Source organism: Pleurodeles waltl, chromosome 2_1, assembly GCF_031143425.1.
Source record: "Pleurodeles waltl isolate 20211129_DDA chromosome 2_1, aPleWal1.hap1.20221129, whole genome shotgun sequence".
Taxonomy (NCBI): Eukaryota; Metazoa; Chordata; class Amphibia; order Caudata; family Salamandridae; genus Pleurodeles; species Pleurodeles waltl.
This window is the reverse complement of record NC_090438.1, coordinates 288,374,406-288,392,259: the sequence shown is the minus strand read 5'-3', so window position 1 is coordinate 288,392,259 and position 17,854 is coordinate 288,374,406. Positions and strand designations below refer to the sequence as shown.

General features: G+C 43.6%; 1 protein-coding gene across 1 annotated transcript in view; it reads left to right on the top strand.

Moving 5' to 3' along the window:
- Positions 1–17,854, top strand: part of HPRT1 (hypoxanthine phosphoribosyltransferase 1) — a 486,680-nt gene that overhangs the window by 234,333 nt on the left and 234,493 nt on the right. The gene's annotated exons all lie outside the window — the stretch shown is intronic.

Genomic DNA, 17,854 nt, shown 5'->3' with positions numbered 1-17,854 from the left:
CTACAGTCAAAAGAAGACCATAACCAATCAATCATAGCTGGATGTTCAGGCTAGGAATCTGAAGAACATGGGTAAAGGAAGCCTGACTTGATGATGATGATAAAATGATTCATAAAGTGCGTGGTTACTCCAGACAGGGTGTCCCAGCGCTGACAGCAAAATAGAGAGCCTGCACCACCCAGGGCCAGAGAACAAAGATGTTACAATTGCTTAAAAAAACACGTCCTAAGTTTCTCCCGAAAAACTACTTCAAAGGGTTCCAACCTTAGATCAGAGGGCAAGGTGTTCCAGAGTTTAGAAACACAGAAGCTAAAAGAGCACCCCCCTTGCGCGCTCTTGGAAGTTATAGGAATGACAACCTGAAACGCACTGGCGGATCTCAAGTCTCTGTTCGGAGCACAAGTCTAACATGATCACGGGTGAAATTTTCCCCTCATCTGTTACCTGTCTGAAAGATTCAGAAGCAAGCAACAAGGCAGATTCCGTACTGAAGCCGATCCCGTACTGATGCTGGTGGATCTTTGAGCAGACTTGGACAGCTTTGACCACAATGTTGTGATGAGTAGGCTCTAGAAAAGTGGCAAGAAAAGTGAGAAAGGGTACAACTTGATGGTTTTATGTTTTCAGGTGGGGTTTGGAGGGACACTGCCCTCTCAAACGTCATTTTTAGATGGGTCCAATAGCAAATAGGCGGCAAGAGCCATCATAGCAGCTAAATCAGTCTATAGCCATGTCTTAATTTTCGGTGTATCGAAATCGTATTACACATATAAAGAGTTATACACTACCTACGTGTGCAGGAAAGAATATATTTTAAAGTTTTGATTAACCCAGTGCTAAATCCATATATGAACATGCGCCACAGCTTTTAAAAACAATTGCATTATTGCACACCATCAGCCATGTTATACGTTTCAGTGGGAACAACACCTTACCTTTCCCACTCGGGCCGTTTGATTGTGAAATGGCTTACAAGATCAACTGAACTTCGCTGAACAGATAGGGCCATTTAGGAACGTGCCAAGACCAGCCTTTTCTTACCTGGGAGATTCTTGACACCCTGATCAGATGTAGATGAGTCTAGAATGGCAACACAAAAGGAGGTTGGACGGAGTGCTAAACAATGCAAACACTTACCCCCAGTCACAGATCTGGGTTTGATCCATTGTTCTTTTGCTCACCATGCCACCCCAGTTTGGATCCAGCCATATGCAAATCGGTCTTGACCCTGTTCCTCATGGGAACAGTCCAGCCCGAACGGTCAGGCTAGGTCCTCCCTGGACCGGAAACAAGCATCCTGGGACCGGTTTCAGGGTATCAGTGGCACAGTGAGCAAGGGACCCACGTCTGAGCATACCCTTCCCACTTAAGGCAACTTTAGCAACACAAAAGGATGATGAGCAAGGGACCCACGCCACTGGATTCAAGCTAGCCTGGCTGATGAAGGGTGATACCCTGAAAACAGTCCCAGGATGCTTGTTTCGTGTCCAGGGAGGACCTGGCCTAGCAGTTCAGGCTGGACTGTTCCCATGGGGAACAGGGTCAAGACTGATTTGCATATGGCTGGGTTCAAACTGGGGTGACGTGACGAGCAAAATAATGATGGATTAAACCCAGATCTGTGACTGGGGGTGAGTGTTTGAAAAGTTTCCACACTCCGTCCATCATTATATTTTGTTTTGTGATGTTGATGAGTCTAGAATGCTCTATTAATGCAATGATGAAGAGAAAAGGAACCGTCTATATTTGTTTGACGAGCGCTTTGAAAGGTTGCTGAAAGAATTCTTAAATGTACTTGAATTTAAAATGTACTAAGTTTTTGAGGTTTGGTTTCATTGGTAAGCCAAAAAGACAAGGTAGAAGATTCTTTCATGGGAAATTGAAGTCTTTGCTTGGTTAGATGAGGCACGTGGGATTGAAGTATAGATCTAATTAAGAAGTGGGGGGCTAACCGTCGAACTGGTCACAAAAAGGCAAAATGTCTATCAACCAGTTAATGTCCGATGGTTCTCTAAAGGCTTTGCAGGATTATACTGTGAGTTTCACATAGAGCCTAATCCTAATCATGTGTTTTGTGCCTGTACTTGTTGCTTTGTACGTGACTTTGCGCATGCAGAATAGTGTGTATATGGACGTATGTAAATGTTTTGCCTTAGAACATCTATGTATCTCTGTTATGTGCACTGTGTAAGCACTAAATATATGGCCTCCTTCAGTGCTATTTTATTTTTTTAATACTCAACTTTTCCAAGATATGTTGCTTTTACGAGCAAGGAAATATGTGTTCGATGGCATCTGTCGCTGTAGATACACATGTTCTGCATAGCTCGCCATCTGGTGTTGGGTCGGAGTGTTACAAGTTGTTTTTCTTCGAAGAAGTCTTTCGAGTCACGGGACCGAGTGACTCCTCCTTCTGTCTCCATTGCGCATGGGCGTCGATTCCATCTTCGATTGTTTTCTTTCCGCCATCGGGTTCGGACGTGTTCCTGTCGCTCCGAGTTTCGGAACGTAAAGTTAGTAAATATCGGAAGATTTTCGTCGGTATTGTTGCGTTCGGGATCGGCGTAGTTAGATTCAACACCGCATCGAAGATCGACGCGCACCGGTGCCCTTCGGGGTACTTTTCGATCCCCCGTCGGGGCCTGGTCGGCCCGACCGCGTGTCGAACAACGCCGATGGAACGGACCCCGTTCCGTTTTTGTCCCAAATGCCACAACAAATACCCGTATACAGACCAACATTTGGTCTGTAACCTGTGCCTGTCACCTGAGCACAGTGAGGAGACTTGCGAAGCCTGTCGCGCGTTCCGGTCCCGAAAGACACTCCGTGACCGTCGAGCCAGGAGACTTCAGATGGCGTCCACGCCGACAGCGCACCGAGAGTTCGAGGAACAAGAGGAAGAAGAAACCTTTTTGATCCACGAATCGGACTCCGAGGAATTCGACGATCAAAGAACCGTGAGTAAGACGTCGAAAACAACACATAAGAAAAGTGACAAGGCCCAGGGGACGCCACTGCCACCAGGCCATGGCTCCACCCATAAATTCGGTGACCGACCATCGGCACCGAAAAAGGCCCAAACAGTGCCGAGATCGTCCGACTCCGGTCGAGACACCGGCACGCAGCCTTCTCGGGATCGAGAAAGTGCTGGAGAAAAGCAACGACACCGAGATAGCGGTGTAGAAACGGCTCGACGCCGAGACAGCGGCACCGACGAAGATCGACGCCGAGAGGTTTCGACTCCAAAAAAGAAAAAAGCCACCTCGGAGCCGAAAAAAGATACAGGCAGGGTTTTGGTGCCTAAACAACCCGTAACCGACCCAGGTCCAGGCTCTTATACAGAGGAGCAATCACTGTCCTCTCAGATGCGAAAGCATAGGTTTGAGGAAGAGCTGCAATCCACCGAAGTGGACCATACGCAAAAACGTATTTTCATACAGCAGGGAACAGGAAAAATAAGCACCCTTCCCCCTATTAGGAGAAAAAGGAGACTGGAGTTTCAAACAGACCAGGCGCCACAAACAAAAATGGTGAAAAAGGTGACTCCGCCACCCTCTCCTCCACCTGTAATTAACGTCTCACCGACGCAAACTCCGTCACATTCCCCGTCTCACACCACCATGAGCCAAGGTGACCAGGATCAAGACGCTTGGGACTTATATGACGCCCCAGTGTCGGACAACAGTCCGGAGGCATATCCAACAAAGCCCTCACCACCAGAAGACAGCACAGCATATTCTCAAGTGGTGGCTAGAGCAGCACAATTCCACAACGTAAACCTCCACTCAGAACAAGTCGAGGATGACTTTTTATTCAACACCCTCTCCTCCACCCACAGCTCCTACCAAAGCCTGCCTATGCTGCCAGGTATGCTTCGGCACGCAAAGGAAATCTTCAAGGAGCCGGTCAAAAGTAGGGCAATAACGCCAAGGGTGGAAAAGAAATATAAGGCACCTCCTACAGACCCTGTTTTCATCACCACACAGCTGCCACCAGATTCCGTCATAGTAGGAGCAGCTCGGAAAAGAGCCAACTCCCACACATCTGGGGATGCACCACCCCCAAAAAAAGAGAGCCGCAAGTTCGATGCAGCTGGGAAAAGAGTCGCAGTACAAGCTGCAAACCAGTGGCGCATCGCTAACTCTCAAGCACTACTTGCGCGCTATGACAGAGCCCATTGGGATGAGATGCAACACCTCATCGAGCATCTACCCAAGGAACTACAAAAAAGGGCAAAGCAGGTGGTTGAGGAAGGACAGAACATATCAAATAACCAGATACGATCTTCTATGGACGCAGCAGACACAGCTGCAAGAACAATTAATACATCTGTGACCATTAGAAGGCACGCATGGCTAAGAACGTCTGGGTTCAAACCAGAGATACAGCAGGCAGTGCTCAATATGCCATTCAACGAAAAACAACTGTTCGGACCAGAAGTGGACACGGCAATCGAAAAACTTAAAAAAAGACACTGACACTGCTAAAGCCATGGGCGCACTCTACTCCCCGCAGAGCAGAGGAACCTACAGCACCTTCCGCAAGACACCCTTTAGAGGGGGGGTTCGGGGTCAGGCCACACAAGCCAGCACCTCGCAGGCAACACCGTCCAGCTACCAGGGACAGTACAGGGGAGGCTTTCGGGGCCAATACAGAGGAGGGCAATTCCCTAGGAATAGAGGAAAATTTCAAAGCCCCAAAACCCCTACAACCAAGCAGTGACTCAGATGTCACTCACCCCCTCCACACAACACCAGTGGGGGGAAGAATAGGTCATTATTACAAAGCATGGGAGGAAATAACTACAGACACTTGGGTCTTAGCAATTATCCAAAATGGTTATTGCATAGAATTCCTACAATTCCCTCCAAACATACCACCAAAAGCACAGAATTTGTCAAAACAACATTCCGAACTTCTGGAAATAGAAGTTCAAGCACTATTGCAAAAGAATGCAATCGAATTAGTACCAAACACACAAACAAACACAGGAGTCTATTCACTGTACTTCTTAATACCAAAAAAGGACAAAACAGTGAGACCAATCCTAGACCTCAGAATACTAAACACCTACATCAAATCAGACCACTTTCACATGGTCACGCTACAAGAGGTGTTACCATTGCTAAAACTACAGGACTACATGACAACCTTAGACCTCAAAGACGCGTATTTCCATATACCAATACATCCATCTCACAGAAAATACCTAGGGTTCGTATTCAAAGGAATACATTACCAATTCAAAGTATTGCCTTTTGGTTTAACAACCGCACCAAGAGTCTTTACAAAATGTCTAGCAGTAGTGGCTGCACACATCAGAAGGCAGCAAATACATGTATTCCCGTATCTAGACGACTGGCTAATTAAAACCAATTCACTAACAAAGTGCTTACAACACACAAATCAAATCATACAAACCCTCTACAAACTAGGTTTCACCGTCAACTTTGCAAAATCCAACATTTTGCCGTGCAAAGTACAACAATACCTGGGAGCCATAATAGACACAACAAAAGGAGTAGCCACTCCAAGTCCACAAAGAATTCAAAATTTCAACAAGATCATACAACGCATGTATCCAACACAAACAATACAAGCAAAGATGATATTACAACTCCTAGGCATGATGTCTTCATGCATAGCCATTGTCCCGAACGCAAGACTACACATGAGGCCCTTACAACAGTGCCTAGCATCACAATGGTCACAAGCACAGGGTCACCTTCTAGATCTGGTGTTGATAGACCGCCAAACTTACCTCTCGCTTCTATGGTGGAACAGTATAAATTTAAACAAAGGGCGGCCATTCCAAGACCCAGTGCCACAATACGTAATAACAGCAGATGCTTCCATGACAGGGTGGGGAGCACACCTCGATCAACACAGCATACAAGGACAATGGAACGTACATCAAACAAAACTGCATATAAATCACCTAGAAATGCTAGCAGTTTTTCAAGCATTACGGGCTTTCCAACCAATTATAACTCACAAATACATTCTTGTCAAAACAGACAACATGACAACAATGTATTATCTAAACAAACAGGGGGGGACACACTCAACGCAGTTGAGCCTTCTAGCACAGAAGATATGGCGATGGGCAATTCACAACCACATTCGCCTAATAGCGCAGTTTATTCCAGGGATCCAGAATCAACTTGCAGACAATCTCTCTCGAGATCACCAACAAGTCCACGAATGGGAAATTCACCCCCAAATTCTAAACACTTACTTCAGACTCTGGGGAACACCTCAAATAGACTTGTTTGCAACAAGAGAGAACGCAAAATGCCAAAACTTCGCATCCAGATACCCACACAGGCAGTCCCAAGGCAATGCCCTATGGATGAACTGGTCAGGGATATTTGCCTACGCTTTTCCTCCTCTCCCTCTCCTTCCTTATCTGGTAAACAAATTGAGTCAAAACAAACTCAAACTCATTTTAATAGCACCAACTTGGGCAAGGCAACCCTGGTACACAACACTGCTAGACCTATCAGTAGTACCCCACATCAAATTGCCCAACAGGCCGGATCTGTTAACACAACACAACCAACAGATCAGACATCCAGATCCAGCATCGCTGAATCTAGCAATCTGGCTCCTGAAATCCTAGAATTCGGACACTTACAACTTACCCAAGAATGTATGGAAGTCATAAAGCAAGCCAGAAGGCCGTCCACTAGGCACTGCTATGCAAGTAAATGGAAGAGGTTTGTCTGCTACTGCCATCATAATCAGATCCAACCTATACACGCAACTCCAAAGGATGTAGTGGGTTACTTGCTTCACTTACAAAAATCTAGCCTAGCCTTCTCTTCCATTAAAATACACCTTGCGGCAATATCTGCATACCTGCAGACTACCTATTCAACTTCCCTATATAGGATACCAGTCATTAAAGCATTCATGGAAGGCCTTAAAAGAATTATACCACCAAGAACACCACCTGTTCCTTCATGGAACTTAAATGTTGTCTTAACAAGACTCATGGGTCCACCTTTTGAACCCATGCACTCTTGCGAAATACAGTTCCTAACCTGGAAGGTTGCATTTCTCATCGCCATTACATCTCTAAGAAGAGTAAGCGAAATTCAGGCATTTACAATACAAGAACCTTTTATACAACTACACAAAAATAAAGTCGTCCTAAGGACTAATCCTAAATTTTTACCAAAGGTTATTTCACCGTTCCACCTAAATCAAACAGTGGAACTACCAGTGTTCTTCCCACAGCCAGATTCCGTAGCTGAGAGGGCACTACATACATTAGATGTCAAAAGAGCATTAATGTACTACATTGACAGAACGAAAAACATCAGAAAGACTAAACAACTATTTATTGCATTCCAAAAACCTCATGCAGGAAACCCAATATCAAAACAAGGTATAGCCAGATGGATAGTTAAATGCATCCAAATCTGCTACCTTAAAGCAAAACGACAACTGCCCATTACACCAAGGGCACACTCAACCAGAAAAAAAGGTGCTACCATGGCCTTTCTAGGAAACATCCCAATGCAAGAAATATGTAAGGCAGCCACATGGTCTACGCCACACACGTTCACCAAGCACTACTGTGTAGACGTGCTATCCGCACAGCAAGCCACAGTAGGTCAAGCCGTGTTAAGAACATTATTTCAAACCACTTCCATTCCTACAGGCTGAGCCACCGCTTTTGGGGAGATAACTGCTTACTAGTCTATGCAGAACATGTGTATCTACAGCGACAGATGCCATCGAACTGAAAATGTCACTTACCCAGTGTACATCTGTTCGTGGCATCAGTCGCTGGAGATTCACATGTGCCCACCCACCTCCCCGGGAGCCTGTAGCAGTTCGGAAGTTAGCTTCAACTTTGTATATTTGTATATATATTATTTTAACCTTAAATAGGTACATACTTAGTCACTCCATTGCATGGGCACTATTACTACAACACAACTCCTACCTCACCCTCTGCGGGGAAAACAATCGAAGATGGAGTCGACGCCCATGCGCAATGGAGACAGAAGGAGGAGTCACTCGGTCCCGTGACTCGAAAGACTTCTTCGAAGAAAAACAACTTGTAACACTCCGACCCAACACCAGATGGCAAGCTATGCAGAACATGTGAATCTCCAGCGACTGATGCCACGAACAGATGTACACTGGGTAAGTGACATTTTCATTTACTAGCTTAACTGTGTTAACTGGCGAATGTAGACCTGTTTTTTACAGCCCTACCTTCCCCATTTAAACATCTTGTGGGGTTTGCTGCAAGTTACCTAATCTCTCAGACTGTCTCAGGTTCCACGTCTTCAAAAGACTAGAGTGCTTTCGAAATGACAAAACACTAGTATTACCCTAGTTATTACCAACTTGACGTAATATTTGTACCCTATCGTTTATTACTGTATGTGCAGGCGGACTGATTTCTGACATATATCAGTTTGATGCTCTTTTCTTTCAAAAGAAGAGTTTAATTTTCCCATATATTTTGGTTAACTTTTTAAAATAGTTATCCTTATCCGCCAACTCTTCAACTTTGATGTGGATGAAATGGAAATTCGTACATTGCTACAAAGCAGAAAGACTAGGAAGACCTAAAAAGTGGCAATGCCAGGAGTGAACAGGACCCAGGTTTTGTCGTGAGCTATGTGCTGCAAATGCTGGTATGCCTTGCAGTGCATCACATAAGCAAAATATACTGTTATTAGGAATCTTTATGGTAGCAGCTACACATTTGATCTTACTTATTACGGTAATTAAAGCGTCTACTTTTACACACAAGTATAAGGAATAGCTCCTGAAAGATCAAACCCGCCCTACCCAACACTTAAGTGCACACCAGTACCAACACAATAGATCAAACGTCCATAAAAAACACATTTGTAATAAGGTAACTTTAACCTGCCACTCCAAGACCACTCTATTCAACAATAAAAGGACAAAAACTCCACTTTCCATAACAATGAATGCTTCAAATGTTGAAGTATTCCAGCTGCACATTAGTAAAATCAAAACAACAAAATCCTTGGCATCCACATAATTGCCCTCATGCCCCCTAACCTATAACTATTATTACCCACAAAGACAAGCTAGCCGAATCCAAGTCCCACAACTGGATTTATTTCCAGAAAAAATGGCTATGAACTACAGTTACAGGGAATTCATAATCACAAGCCCACCCTCTCATTAATTAACTTGTAATGACTTCGAGAAACCCCTACAAATGCTACCACAACAAACAACCTGGTATTTTTCTACCCTTTGCACGGTCCCTGTCCCCTACCACTTGTCTCTTTTCTCACTTTGTTTTTCTTTCCCACATCTTGCATCTTTTGTCACTATTTTCTTCGCTCCTAACCATGACATTAACTCAATTTCTAATGCTAACCCTTAACATCTCTTTCCCAAATCTTAATCCTTTCCCTAGCCATCACAGAAAATATTAAATTAAACCTTTAACTTTAGAAAACCTATAATTGTAACCTTAAATCAAATCCTTTCAGTAATACTTACTCCAGCCACACCCTACTTTATTGAACATATTTGGACCTTCTGGATTCAATATATATAAAAGAATTTGCTATGTTGAGTTCATTGTGTCTTGTCTGTTGTGTTGGATTATTTGTTAAGGTATTCTGTCTTGATATTTCTTGTCTTGATATACTTCACTGCAATTACCCCTGCATTCGGCAAATTAAGCTATAAAACACAGCATAGGTTGGCAAAACCAGAAGGCCTAGCTTGCAGTTTCAGTTCTGACTGAAACATTAAGGAAGCCTGCTAAGTATTCTACAAACCTAAAAAGCCTGCTCAGTATTCCACAAACCTAAAAAGCCTGCTACCCACCCCTTATTCTGATATTGGAAATCGCAGCACAACCTTACACCTGGTTTCTGACTTGAAGTGTGTTAGTTCTTAGGCACAGCACTCACTTTATTGAGTAGCATACTTGGCATGTGTTATTGTTGACCATACTAAAAGGTGCTGTTGTAATCACTTCAGTAGGATATATCCAGTTAGAACAGAGGCATACTCTCCCATACCACTTTTCATTCTCCCTCACCCAGCCCCTCTTCCCTTCGCAACAGTTACCTTAGATGAGCAACAAGGAACTGCCCACATATATATATATATATATATATATATATATATATATATATATATATATATATATATATATATATATATATATATATACACCTGAAAAGGACTGTTCACCTCAGACAACCTACACCGGTTTATTAATCCACTTACAGCATTTTTGCACCGATCTGAATAGGCACTCAACCACATCCATATATGATAGATTTACTTGAGATTAGAACATTTGACAAGACGCCCACTTTTATATCCTGGGTTAATGGATATCACAATACCTATGGTAGACACATCCAGTGTCACACCACTAAAAACAATTGCCCCTGAATGCTAACAAGGTCTCGCGTTTCATAAATAGGAAGACCATATTACATTAATGTTACATCAGCTTTCTTTATTTTTAGGTAATGTGGGAGACTGGTCTCTCTCCAAGAGAAACAGACGAGATAAAACATGACTGGGTGGAACCTGTCGTGGGCAGTAGTAGCTACTATTTCTGACAGCTGAATACAAGAGCAGCCGTTTTACTCGTTCAGAACCAGGGAGATTCCCATATTGTTCAAGATACACTTGTCTCTTAAACTAATACCCACATGGTGGGACCAGTCGGACCTCTGTGTTTTTGCTAAAGTAAGGCTACATGGGAAGACCCAATCATAGGCTCGGTTTCCCCACCAGACACACTAAAACATAATCGTTCCATAACCTTGAACCGCCTCTAGACTGAGTTCAGATGCACACAATAAATGAGGGAGGAGAGGGGTTGCTGGCTCCATGTTGGATGTAATGGGCACCCAGACATAGGGAATTTTTCAGACAGAGCTCTGTTGAAAAATGTAATGCAGGACAATGCGCTTATAGATATGTGTTGACTACTACTCCCCTTGGATAAAGACTATCTTCCACTTGTGTTTTTATGGCTCTAGTTCTACAATACATTTTCTTTCCTAGTAACTAGAACTGTGATATCAAATTGTGGCAAGTGATATTCTAGAAGGTGGAATATCTGACCATGGTTCGGTCCCTCTGCACCTATATATTGGTAGCATGCCCCTACCTGTGAAGATGTGGCTAATGAATGTAGCAAAGTGCCAAAAGAAAAGGTAAAATTAGGCTCCCATATTACCTCATACTGTAATGAAAATAAAGGCGCTGCATCCACTGCGCAATCTCTGTGGGCATCTGGGAAAGCTATTTGGAGGGGATAACTCACGAAGGACTCTGCCATAGCTAGAAAACTGAAAAAAACAATTAGCTGAGAAACCACAATCCAAGTTCTCACTCGTATATATAATATGCAGCCTACAAAGAGTCTCTTAAAAAGACAAAATTTGTTCTTGACTGTCCGTTTGTGGAGCAAGCAGAGTTCACACTCTAAAGTTATATACAGGCACTACACACCGAGAAACAGTGGGATGCATTTTGGCCACCTACATAAACCAAAAAGACTCCCAACTGGGAATCCATTCCATGTACAGTGAAGATGATTAATTTCACACACATGCATTAAATAGTGGATATGCTTGCGTTTTTTTTCAGATGCTGTATTAATCTGAAAAAATGTTACAATGGAATTGAAGGGAGCATTTTTTTCATAGTCCCAAACATAATTGTCAGATGCAGTAAGAGAATTGTAGGAAGGAGAAGTTACTGATCACAAGATTGAGAAGGTGATTGATGAGTGCATTATCTAGTGATAAATCACCTACGGAGGATGGCTTCCCCAACGAGTTTTACATAATGGCAAAATCTGAATTCATCAAAATATTATATGAAGCTTTCCAGTAAGCCTAACAAAAGGGTTCCCTCCATTCTTCCGCCTGCAGAGCCCTAATAGCCATGATTGCCAAACCAGTCAGTGGCCATGAATATTTTGCCAACTACAGGCCTCGATCTCTGCTAAATTCAGACATGAAAATACTAGTAAATGTCTTGGCCAGCAGAATATGCAAAATAATAACCTCCATAACCCACAGATTTCAAATGGGGTTTGTACTGGGAATATCTTCCAGAAACCAAGTCTGCACGGTATGACACTTACTCTGCTTGTCCAGAGACGCACCAGAACCACCTCTAGCCCTTTTCCTCAGTGCTGAAAAAGCATTTGTTTGGGTGGAGTCGGTCTATCTTTTTAGAACATTAGAAAGATTTGGTCTGGGTGAGAATTCTGTCATGAAAATCAAGTAGCTATATATCACCAGTATCACTGGTGATACATGATATTTGTGACGGATCCATTTCTGATACTGAGCGGCACAAGACAGAGCTGCACACTCTGCCCCTTTTCTTCCTAATCGCACTAGGGTCTGTTAAGCTCGGACAAATGGTTTTGTGAGATGAGCTTTATTGAATACCACCAACCCACAGCAAATACAAACACGTCCACTCTCACCAACGGTCCAGACTCTCTCCCAGATCCAGTGACCTCATCTGGAACTTAGATGACATGTGGATTCCAGACTGTGATCAACATTCCAAGGCATCCACAACACATCCCCTTTACATACATTAAAATATTAAACAGAAACAAAGGAAAGGGAACAATAAAGAACAGAAAGGTAAAAGTATAGTAACATAACTAAACAGTGTGAAGAAAATCAACAGTACCCGCAATATACAGAGGTGTATAATAACAAAAGTTACAAATTAGCAGGTTACATAATCTTTCAACCCCGCTGGTTTGGAGCGGAACCTGGAAGGGGCTTTGATGCATGGTGTTGCCTTAGACCTACTTAAGAGATGATCTTCTTCAGAGTCTGAGGAATCTGCCGCCCGGTTATTCCATTTCACTAATCTAGACATGCTCCACACATCTCCATTACCAAGGACAACCACATTCTTCCTAACTTCCCTGATGCAGAAAGGGCCTTTGAAGCTTGATTTCCCCTTGGTCCTGAACCCAGGATCCTTCAGCAACATCATGTCACCAACCTTCCATTTAACATCAGAAACACCATATTTGTAATCATATCGCAATTTGTACTTAGACTGATAACTTTGCCTACGATCAGATGCCTTACTAAGTTTCTCTTGGTCAAAATCTCCTTGACTAAACTTATTTCTAAACCAAGCAGGGGACATTTTGGTACACCCAGACCTCCCCCTCATATACTCAAAAGAGGCGATGCCAGAGACACTATTTGGGGTATTACGATATGCCCACCACTGGTCCCTTAGAAGATCCGCCAGAGAAACTCTGGTTTCAATTGCTTCTTGGACACAAGATTTTACCAATCTGTTCATGTGCTCAGCAAGGCCATTTGCTTGAGGAGAATATAAGGCTGTCCTCAAATGCACAACAGCTAGGGAATCAAAAAAAAACTTCATTTCTTGAGAAGTTAGCTGCACGCCGTTATCTGTGATTAAGTGACTAGGTACACCTTCTCAGGAAAATTCTTCCTTTAAGAACTCAATCACAGTTCTGGTGTCTACAAAATTCACACACTTAGTCACCACCCACTTCGAGGTATAATCAACTAAGAGCATGACATAACGCTCATTAGCAGGTAGAAGATGGAATGGACCCATAAAGTCAAGTCCTAACTTCACCCATGGTTTTTCTGGAACCGCAACAGGGGAAAGTGGAGCTTTCACCACAACTTTGCTTTTGTCATTCCGTGCACAGGTCAAACAATCGTTCACCACTGCTTCAACGTTCCGGTCTAAACCTGGCCACCAATATACTGTTCTTAACCTTGATTTAGTCAAATTCCTGCCTAAGTGACCTTCATGAGCCAAATTGACAATTTTACTTCTCAAACTAATAGGAGGTATGGACTTAGTACCACGGAATAATTCACCTCCACTCAAAGACAGTTCATCTCTCACATTCCAGTACCCCTTTAAAGAATCAGAAACGTTTTTGTACTCAGGCCAACCTCTCACAACGAACTCTGAAAGATCATGTCTGTCAGAATCCTGAGTGGTTGCGGCCTTCCATTCATCTTCACTAACAGCCATCTCTCTCACCCAGTTAACTTCTCCCTCCACTTCAGACTCGTCATCACCATCAATTGACGCTCGAGACAAGAAATCTGCCACCATATTCTTTGGCCCAGGCACATGTTCAACAGAGAAATTATATTCCATTAATCCCTCAACCCACCTTTTTATCCTTGGTGTCAATTCTTCCCCTTTCTTTGAAGAAAATATTTGAACAAGAGGCCTGTGATCCGTTCTCACAATAAAAGGTAAGCCCCACAAGTAAAATCTGAAATGCTTAACTGCCCACATGCAAGCGAGTGCCTCTCTTTCAATAACAGAATACTGTTGTTCAGCCCCTTTGAGAGATCGAGACGCAAAGGCAATTACCTTTTCATCTTGGTTAACTCTTTGGATCAAGACCGCTCCCAGCCCCTTGATACTGGCATCTGTGTACAAGAAGGTCTTGGCATGTGTATCAAAATGACCTAAAGTGGGCATCTACCCAATACAATCCTTCACAAAAGTGAAAGCCGCTGCACACTCATCTGTCCAAATAAATTCACACCCTTTCTTCAAGAGAGATCTCAGGGGTTGGGTTACACTTGAAAAATTGGCAATAAATTTAGAGTAATACTCTGCTAGACCTAGAAAGGATCTTACTCCATCTCTGTCTCTGGGTTGAGGTGCTCGTATAATGGAATCAACCAATTCTAACTTGGGCTTGATTCCTTCATTGGAAATAGTATGGCCCAGGTATGTTACCGAAGAGACCCTAAACTTGCACTTCTCCTTCTTCACAGTAAGACCTGAACAGGCTAGCTTACTCAATACTTCCCTAAGAACCCTGTCATGTTCCTCTACAGTACTGCCATGGACTAAGATATTGTCTTGGAAAAATAACACTCCAGAGACTTCGCCTAAGATCTTCTTCATGATCCGTTGGAAACGGGCAGCCGCGGAAGCCAACCCAAAGGGCATTCTTAAAAATCGGTAGGCTCCCACAGGCGTCACAAACGACGTGAGGTGTCTGGAATCGGGATGTAACACGATTTGGTGATAGGCTGAGGATAGATCTAGTACACTAAACACCTTCGAGCCACCCAAACCAGACAACTCTTCAGAAATGTTGGGTAAAGGTTGATGATCAACCCATATATGCCTGTTGAGATCTCTAAGATCCACACACATGCGAATCTGCCTCCCATTGTCCTTCGGTGCTAGGACAATGGGAGCCAACCACTCAGACGATTCTATCTCTTCAATTACTCCAGCGCAGAGAAGCTTATTCAACTCAGCTCTGAGTGGTTCTATCATCAACTTAGGAACTCTTCTCACCTTGTGCACAGAAGGAATAGCACCTTTCTTCAGGATAATTTTGTGTTCAAAATTATTTAAACATCCTAATTTGTCACTAAACACTTGGGGGAACTCCCTAAGAACCTCAAAGTCGTTATTCTCAATATTCACCACCATAACTTGTCACTCAGAGTTGGGGTCTAACTTAATCCCCATGTCACGCTGATGACGCCAACCTAGCAGATTATTTCCACGCCTCGCTACATAAACTTTCCCCACAGTGGTTTTGTCCTGAAATTGAATCTTCATAACCTTGTACCCAATTACTTCTATTTTAACACCACCATAACCGACCGGATTGATATCAGGCTTAATTAAAGAATACAGGTCTTCCCCAAAAATTGCTCGCCAATTCCTGTCCCCCACCATGGTGTACGGAGATCCTGAGTCTGCTAAAACTGTAACTATTCTGCCGTCAAGTCTAATAGCACACTCAGGCATGACGACTGGCCCAACATCCACTACACCACCATTGTTCTCAACATGGTTAACCTCCGGCTCAATACACAAAATCATTTTGTTAATGTTATCAGCGATAGAATCTACGTCACACTTTTTCCCGCACTTCCTACATAAAGAATTCCTTGCAAAACAATTTGAACTATTCGCTGTGTGTCCAGAGTTGCCACAGCGGTAACAACACTGAAATTTGGCTTCTTTCCTTTTCTCCAAAGTGGGTATCGGTGTTTTGCTGTCGCTGCTGACCCTTGAAACTTCCTCTCGTGTCAAGGGCGCTTGTATCATGGACAACTTGTCCTCCTCATGGTCATTCATCTCCTTGATCCAATAGCTAGTACTTTCCATTCCCTCAACAATTGCAATGGCTTCTTTCAAATCAGGGTTCTTCGTCAACAACTTTTCTTGAACCCTCTTATTGTTTGTACAGCGCACTAATTGGTCGCGAATGAGGGAATCAGTGATATCGCCAAAGTCACAAGTACGTGCTAATGTGCGTAATGCAGCAACAAAGTTTCCCACACTCTCTGATTTCCCTTGGGATTTTGCAAAAAATTTGGGCCTTTCCAAAACAACATTGAGCTTGGATTCAAAATGTGAACCCAACATCGCTACTGACATTTCATAAACATCTCTGGGCTCCCCTTCAGCTCCCCCTACCGGTAAGGTTTCAAGGCTATCATAAATGTTTCTACCTTCGATTCCTAAATTGTGCAATAAAATAGCCTGTTTTCTGGCTGGGGAGAATTTTTCCCCCCCCAATAGCTAGAAGGTAAGAGTCAAAAAGATTCTTCCTATGTTTCCAAGGAAGAATGGGGTCCCCTTTGTCAGATAAAAAGGGGGGCGGTTGAGACAACATGGGGGTAGCCATCCTGAGCTCACTATACGGCACAATTAACAATAAATACCAAAAACAGGTGAATAAATGTGGGTAACAGCAAGATATGAAACAAAACACTAGCAAAAATAAAAGTAAGTATCCTAGTGTACTTGAACGTGTTCACTTCGGCTTGAAAGAAGAGCAAATTCAGTATTTGAAGGTAACTGGAAATGAATATCAGATGAGTAGAATGTTCAAAACATCTTCGGTATTTCATGAAAATGAAGATTCCATAAGAAAATTGCATACAGGATGTAACCCAAATACAGTTAGCGGTCTAGTGTTCCAAAAAAAACCACACCACGCAAAACCTACGCGCCTCCCGTTTCCAGGGAGAGGAGACACGTCGCTAAGGCTGCGTGTGCCGCTATCTGCGCTCCTCGCGCACAGCACGAAACTGTTGGCTTCACGAGGTTTACGCGCATGCGTCTCCCGTTGCCAGGGAGAGGAGACGCGTCGCTATGGCTACCAGCTCCTCGCGCACATCGCGCACAGGGTGAAACTGTCAGAGGAGCCGTTGAAAGGCTCGCGAGCCAAGGAGGAAATGTAACAGGGATCAAAAAAAAAAAAAAAATCCCTTTTGGGGATAAAACAGATCCCCAAAAGGATATCACCAGCGCCGGATACAAGATGGCGCTGTACTCCGCCAGCGCAAGCCAGGAAGAATGCCAGTATGCCAAGGCTCCACTGCGGCAGGGTGCTGCTTCTAGTTAATATCTGCTGCAGGCGCTGCCAGGACTCCACCACTCCGGTTCTCCAATCCCAAAATCTTCAAGCCAGGAATCACAGATCAGCCGAACTCGATCAGGAGTAACAGGAGATGTTTCAGGTAGGAAATTCGTGGGTTCAGGGTTGGTGGTGACGCCTCGTCGCCGGTGTTGAGCTCAGACAAATGGTTTTGTGAGATGAGCTTTATTGAATACCACCAACCCACAGCAAATACAAACACGTCCACTCTCGCCAACGGTCCAGACTCTCTCCCAGATCCAGGGACCTCATCTGGAACTTGGATGACATGTGGATTCCAGACAGTGATCAACATTCCAAGGCATCCACAACAGGGTCCTTAGCAGCAGCTTACAAGAAATAAGTGGAATACAGATCACAGTAGGCAAAGTTGCTAACAGAATTGCTTTATGCAGA